Below are 7,695 nucleotides of genomic sequence, written 5' to 3'. Positions count from 1 at the left end.
ATACCTGGCCGGACTCTGTTCGGTCACCGGAGCCGTCATCACGGCCTCCTTCTTGCACTAGCATTTGGTCACCGGTCACGGTCTCCTCTGTTGTTCGATAACCGTAGCCTGCTTCTTCACCCTCCAGACCATTGGTTTCGTTGAGATACGACATGACATCAGCTCTGGCTGCGATTATGTCCCCCAACACCCGTTCTGCTTCCTCGTTTCGGCCGTGCTCCATAGTTTCTGCAAATATTACAACATGGAAATTATTATACAAACATGACAGATGGATATATTAGTGGCAAACGTAGACCTAGCTATAGCTATTCACAACAAGGAATTATATTAATTAATGGCCTCGATGCTTCTCTAGCGTTTGGGGTGGCCTCAGCAACGCTTAAAGGGTTCAGGGTGGCCTCGATGACAACACTCTTTTAACTTGGTAAAGGAGGGGGTATATCGACAACGACGACATACATACATGGAAAAAATGTTATCAGGGAGGGGGTATATCGACCCCCCCCCCTCATGTTGAATATATGTTGAATTCCCGAGAGAGTTGGGAACCGGAGGGGGACTCCTCCCTCCTCATGTCTGATGAGTTTTCACTCCCTCTCTCCCATGAAACGTTCATCAAACAAACTTAATACGAGTTTTAGTAGAAAACATTCATCGAACAAAATTACAACAGAAAAAATTGACCAAGTTTTCATATATCATCATCATCGTCTACTACGAAAAAATTGACATATTCTTTGCATATTCGACAATAATATCACCAAAAGAATTCTATGAAGCTAACATTAAAAATTCTAACTTTTGCATATTCCTAGAACCCTCGAACCCTCGACCCTCGACCCTCGAACCCTCGACCATAGAACCCTCGAACCCTCGACCCTAGAACCCTAGAACCCTCGAACCCTCGACCCCTCGAACCCTCGACCCTCTCCCCCCTCCTCATGTCTAAGTTATCGGGGAGGGGGTATATTGACTCCCCTCCATGTCGAATTTATCGGGGAGGTGGTATATCGACAACGACATACCCGATAAAAATAAGAAGAGGAAGAAGAAGAAAAGAAAGAGGAGAAGAAGAAAGGAATAGAGAGAGGAGAAGATCGAAGAAGAAAAAAGAAGAAAAAAAAGAGGAGAAGAAGAAAAGAATAGAGCTGAAGAAGAAAAAAATAGAAATTACTCTGTTTTTTCTTCTTCTCTTCTATTCCTTTCTTCTTCTCCTTTTTTTCTTTTTTTCTCTTCTTATTTATTTCTCCTCTTCTTCTCCTTTCTTCCTCTCCTTCTTCCTCTTCTTATTTTCCTTTTTCCCTCTTCTTCTTTTTCTTCTAAATATGAATTGACAAAAAAATACATATATATGACAATAAATATATATATATATATGACAAAAAATACATATACATATACACACATGCACACATTTATACACATACACACATATATACACATATACATATAAATTGACAAAAAATACATATATATGACAAAAAATAAAAAAATTGCAGGGCAGGGGCGGCGTCGCGGCGGCCTCCCAGGGCAGGGGGCACGGCGGCAGTGCGCGGCGGCGACGGCGACCAGTACATGGAGGAGGAGGGGGGATCGGGGCGGCGCTCACGGCGGGCTCGGACCCGGTGACGGCGTCGGTGCAGGGCGCGGCGACGGCCACGAGGAGGCAGGGCCGGCGACGAGGAGCAGGGCGTCGGCGTCGGGGCACAGGGCGTGGTGTTGGGGCGCAGGGCGATGACGATGAGGTGCGGGCGGCGACGGCGACCGCGGGGTGGCGATGGCGAGCATGGGCAGGCCGACGGCGTCGATGAGCTCGGCGTCGTCGGGAGGCAAATGCGCGATGAAACTATATTTTTTCACAAATGTTGCTTATATACACTGAGCATTGGTCCCGGTTGGTGCCACCAACCGGGACCAAAGACCTCTTTTCAGCAGCCCAAAGGGCGGGAAACAGAGGGCTTTGGTCCCGGTTGCTGGCACCAACCGGGACTAAAGGGGGGGCATTGGTACCGGTTCGTAGCACCAACCGGGACCAATGCACCCCTTTAGTCCCTATTGGTGCCACCAACTGGGACCAATGGGCCTTGCACAACGGCGTGGTGGTGGGAGTTTAGTCTCACCCCGCTAGCTGAGAGAGAGCTGCACCTGTTTATAAGGTGCGGTGTGCCAACCCTCTCGAGCTCCTCTCTAAAGCAGGCTTTCGGGCCTAATCTGTCTCTATGTGCCTGTGGGCCTAGTGGGTCTACTGCGGGCCTGAATCCTGGCTCATTGTTGGGTTTCTAGTTGTATTCAGGCCGTGGTGGCCCTTTAGGTGGCACTTTTTTATTTATTTTATTTATTTTTGCTTTGTTTATTTTATTTTGTTTCTACTTACAGCAAAATACTTACTAGTTTTTCAGTGATTCTTTTTGCTTTTAGGTAATAAAAATTATTAACTTTCTGTTAGTGCCATTTGTTTTCTAATTTGAATAGTTTAAATTTGAATTTTGGAAATTTGTGTGAATCACTAGTTTTTGAATAGCTTTACTATAAAAATAGATTTTTTAGTGATTCTTTTTCCTGCTATTTAATATTACTGTGTTTTATCATTATATTCAAAAACATATTTTGTTATTTTAGTTTCTAAGAGAAAAATCTTTATGATAATTCTTTTTGCTATTAAAGTTTCTAACAAAAAAATTCTTTATGAAAATTCTTTTTTCTTTTAATGTTTTTTACAAGAAATAGTTTGATAATTTTAGTTGCATAAATTTTATATAATTTTAGCTTCAATAATACTAGAGGTTTTATAAAATTTATTTTGTTTTTACTTATTTATTAATGTTTATTTTGTTTCTACTTATTTATTTTATTTTCTTTTTTGCTTCTTTTATTTATTTTATGAAAATTCTTTCTTTTTTGCTTTATTTATTTTATTTTGTTTCTACTTACTGTTGCTATGTTCATTTATTTTATTATAGTTTATTTATTTACTTTATTAAAGTTTATTTTGTTTCTACTTATTTATTAAAGTTTTTTCTGTTTCTACTTATTTATTTTATTTTGTTTCTACTTATTTATTTTATTTTCTTTTTTGCTTTTTTTATTTATTTTATGAAAAAAAATTGCTTTTAATGTTTTACACACAAAAGCCCTCTTCCCTGGCTGGTTCATTGGTCCCAGTTCGTGGCTTGACCCGGTCCTAAAGACCTCCCTTTGGTCCCGGCTCAGGCCACCAACCGGGAGCAATGGTGGTGGGCCAGGAGCGAGGCCCATTTGTCCCGGTTTGTGCCATCGACCGGGACCAAAGGGGACAGACGAACCGGGACCAATGGCCCCACGAGGCCCGACAGGCCCCCTAGCCTCACGAATCGGGACCAATGGGCCCATGGGTCTCGGTTCGTGACTGAACCGGGACTAATGGACTAACCTGGCCCGAACGAAAACCATGTTTTCTGCTAGTGTGGGAAGCCGGACCTCGCCAACTTCGCCGGAGAAGAACCAGCCCCACTCTCTATCTTAGAGGAAAGCAACAGTCCCATTATCTATCTTAGGGGTCGGGGTGCTGGGGATCACCAGAGGTTTTCACTTGTGGTGCGGGGCTTAGAGGGATGGCCGGGGCGGTGGTCAGCAACAGCAGTGGGGGGACGTTAAGAGGAGGGGCGACGAGGCGGTGTGTGGCAGCGCTCGCCGGCCGCAAGGGCCGGGGGTGGAGGCAAACGGATGGGGCAGGGTAGGCCGGCGGTTGCGGAGAAGGATGGATTAGATCGCGGCTTGAGGATGAAGTCGGTTGGGAGGAAGAAGAGGGTCGCTGAATGGTTGGATGCGGATCAGACGGACAAGAAACAAAGTGACTGGTGTGAAGCGTTCTTTCACGTGCCTTATGTTTATACACTCCCCAGTAATGATAGTGTATACCGTGCTGACAAAAAATGCTCCCTCCATCCCATAATATAAGACACATACAATATGACGGGACGTACTTAACAAAGTGCCGGCGCGATAACTACTAGCATGTCGATATGTGTGCTATTTGAGCGCAAAGCGATCAAGTTGCACATGGGTGCTCGAGTTTCAAATAGTCTATGTATACAATATATCGGCGTGCTCCATGCTGAATCTTTGCGTATCAGAAACTATAAACAGCTCCATGTGAGTTCCAGATCAAGATTCCGATCTACGGGCCGCCCGAAGTTGCATATAAACAAACGCTGGTTCGTACGTGCGTGTGCCCTGCAAATTTCCCTCCAACCTGTACTTGTAGCAGGCTGCTTCCCTGACCCGGTAGCTATCGTTGAGCATCCCCCCTGCCGCTAGCAACCACAGACGCTGAGTGGAGCTCGCGCGCTGTGGTGTGTGTGTGTGGACTGTGGAGCGGAGCCTATCAGCTTCAGCCATGGTCGGGCGTATGGAGGGAGCGAAAGGGGAGACGGTGTGCGTCACCGGCGCCGCCGGGTTCATCGCCTCGTGGCTCGTGAAGCTCCTCCTCTCCCGCGGCTACACCGTCCGCGGCACCGTCCGCGACCTCGGTACGTGCCTGCCTGCCTGACTCCTTTTGTGCCCGTGCCGTGCCGTGCATGCGACGCCGCCATGGCGGTCTCGGCTCTGTTTGCACAAAACATCGGTGGACCGTTAGAGTCATACTATATAAACTGATGAATAGTGCTGATAATGTTTCAGGTGAGAAGAAGACCGGCTATCTGAGGTCGCTGGAGAACGCATCTGAAAATCTCAAGCTTATCAAGGCCGATCTACTCGACTACGACGCGATGGCGGCTGCCATAGAGGGATGCCAGGGAGTTTTCCATGTCGCGAGCCCGGTTCCTAAGGGGGAGGTGACTGATCCGGAGGTGAGCCTGCGCCTCGCAGATCTTGTTTATGGCATGTATCGTTTACGTTACAACTGAACATTAGACTAAGTATTCATGCCACATACACGTACACAGGTTGAAGTTCTGGGTCCTGCTGCTACTGGTACCAGGAATGTACTGGAGGCTGCCTCCGCCGCCAAGGTTCGGCGGCTGGTCGTCGTGTCATCCATAGTCGCCGTCGATATCAACCCGAAAGATTGGCCCACCGACAAGATCAAAGATGAAAGCTGTTGGTCAGACAGAGAGTTCTGCAGGAGCAACGAGGTACTAAATACTCCAGACAATTCATATGTAGTCCGTATTGAAATCTCTAGAAAGGCTTATATTTAGAAACGGATGGAGTAGCAGGGAAGCACCAAATCTTATTGTGATCTTAGAACCCGAACAATTAATAAACTTGTGATTTCGTTATCTTGGCCATGGCTCTGCAGGACTGGTATTCATTTCCAAGATCACCGCAGAAGAGGCGGCGCTCGAGTACGGGCGGCGGACCGGCCTGGATGTGGTCACCCTCAACCCGGCGGTGGTGTTTGGTCCCCTGCTGCAGCCAACGGTGAACGCGAGCAGCCAGTTCCTCATCTACTTCCTGAAAGGTGGTTTCAGTCATCACCTCACGCTCACAACCTGATCATGCACCGTGTGCCCTGTCCTCTGTTTCTCATCATCCTTTGAGCGCCGGTGCATGCAGGAGGCCCTGACCGGATGAGGAACAAGCTGTGGCACATAGTCGACGTGCGCGACACCGCCGACGCGCTGCTTCTTCTCTACGAGGCGCCCGAGGCCGCCGGCAGGCACATCTGCGCCCCACATGTCATCACCGCCCGCGACCTGCTGGACTTGCTCAAGCGCATGTACCCTGACTACCCTCACATTAGCAAGTGCGCAGGCCTCTTTATCCTCTCTCCTTTTCCCTCGCTGGAATGCTGAAGTCCATCCCCAGCCCTGGCTGAGTTCAATTCACTCTGGCAAAATTGCAGGGAAAGCATCAGTGACATGGATCACCCGGCTCCTATGACGACCGACAAGCTCCGGAAGCTGGGGTGGAGCTGCCGGTCGCTGGAGGAGACCATCAGGGACAGCGTCGAGTTCTGCCAGCAGGCCGGGTTTCTGGACGATGTGGAGGGGGCAGAGCCATGCCGTTTCCCTCCTGTCTACAACAAGATTTAGGTTCAGCAACGGCGAGAGATTAGGCACAAGTTCTATAATCGTATCTTGCTGTCGGTTCGCACCAATCCAGCGTCTCAAGTTGAAGGTGGAAGATGGACCATTCCTTTTGATTCAGTAATAAGGTCTCCCTCATTATAGTAAAAAGTTCTTTCCTGTCGAAATCAAGTGTTTCTGCGCCTAACGCTATCTACCAAACGACATCCATATCCATATCGTGCATTTTAGAGCATCTCCAACGACAGCCCTATAATAAAGCATTTCCTAACTATGTAGAGATCAGATGTGTGATCATTGTGTTTGTATCCACTTGATACTCCATTTGGAGCTAATTAAATTCATCCTTTGTGAGAAAATAATAGGGCACCAAAAAAATGTTTATTTGTTATTGGGGACCAAAAGTTGCATTACTGATTTTTCAACCAACAGCAGCCCTATAATAGGGCACCAAACTATTGCCCTATATTGGGCACCAAAACATCGAAACCTTTGTGAATTCGATCAAACATGCAAACTTAAAACTTAGTTCGGATACAAAGTTAAAGTTGTCACAGTCAATGTCGGAGCTCGACTCATCGTCCTCATTCACGTGCTCCTTCTCCTCCTCCTTCACCTCCTAATTCATCGTGTTGTTCCACGATGCCGAGAACTCATACTCCACCTGCACGAGGTGCGTATTTTTCACCGCAACCTTCATCATGCAACCTCATCCCAATGACTAACGTCGCACTAGTTCAGAACGATCCGAGCCTCCTTCTCCGCGACAGTCGTCATCTCGATCTCAGGACCGATGAACTACGCATCGGCTTGAGTCTTGATCCCCGGGAAGTTCAAGTCCCGCTTTGGCTGGTCGAACTGCCAACACACCTTGTTCAAGGCGCGAGCGGCGACGTCCGGCTTGTCTTACTTATCGAGCCAATACCACACGCCCTCATGCATGTTCCCGGTCGAAAAATGTCTGGAATCCCGCTAATGGACGTCTTGGAAGCCGGTGGAGCACCTCGGTCTGTGGCGAGGACGCATCACAGTGGCGGCGGATACTTCGTCGACGACGACCAGAGAGAGGCGGGAGGAGTTGGATATGCGGCATTGAGGGGTCGACGGTGGCCTGTTTTGGTGGCGGCAGTGGCGGTGGATACAGTGGTTGTGGCAGCCGGAGAGAGGCGGGGGGTGTTGGATCCGAGGCGGCGAGGTTTGGTAGGGCGGTGCGGCGGCATGAACCGACTTATGTGGCGGCGGTCGCATACGGTTGGGCAGAAGGACCCACTCAGGTGGGGCCGCGTCTGGAAGTTTCAGTTGCACGCGGCACGTGGGTGGGGAACTATTTTTGCGTCTGGCACCCCACTGCGTCATGCAAATACGAGCTATTTTTTGGGCAGCCCTAAAATAGGACCACAAAAATACGCATTTAGGGCAGCTGTTGGAGGCCGTTTTTCGTCGGTGATGAAAAAAAACTTTTTCTGGGTAGCTGCCCTATTATAGGGTCGATGTTGCAGATGCTCTTATAATGGGACATAAGACTAGGTCGAACTATGCGTCGGTTGGGTGATAACTTCCAGTTATCCGCCCCAGTCGACGATTAGCCAGGATCGACGGGCCCAACATCCCCCTCTGCAACCAAAAGCATCACAACATTTCCCATGTTTCAAAAACACTTAGGATGTTGCAAACCCCCCCC

The 7,695-nt window shown here is 48.3% G+C and overlaps 1 pseudogene; it reads left to right on the top strand.

Annotated features, from left to right (window-relative positions):
- Positions 1–4,202: 4,202 nt before the first annotated feature.
- On the top strand, positions 4,203–6,376 carry LOC119310862 (annotated as a pseudogene).
- The last annotated feature ends 1,319 nt before the right edge of the window (positions 6,377–7,695 follow it).

This window comes from Triticum dicoccoides, chromosome 5B, assembly GCF_002162155.2.
Source record: "Triticum dicoccoides isolate Atlit2015 ecotype Zavitan chromosome 5B, WEW_v2.0, whole genome shotgun sequence".
Taxonomy (NCBI): domain Eukaryota; kingdom Viridiplantae; phylum Streptophyta; class Magnoliopsida; order Poales; family Poaceae; genus Triticum; species Triticum dicoccoides.
This window is presented reverse-complemented; position numbering and strand designations above follow the sequence as displayed.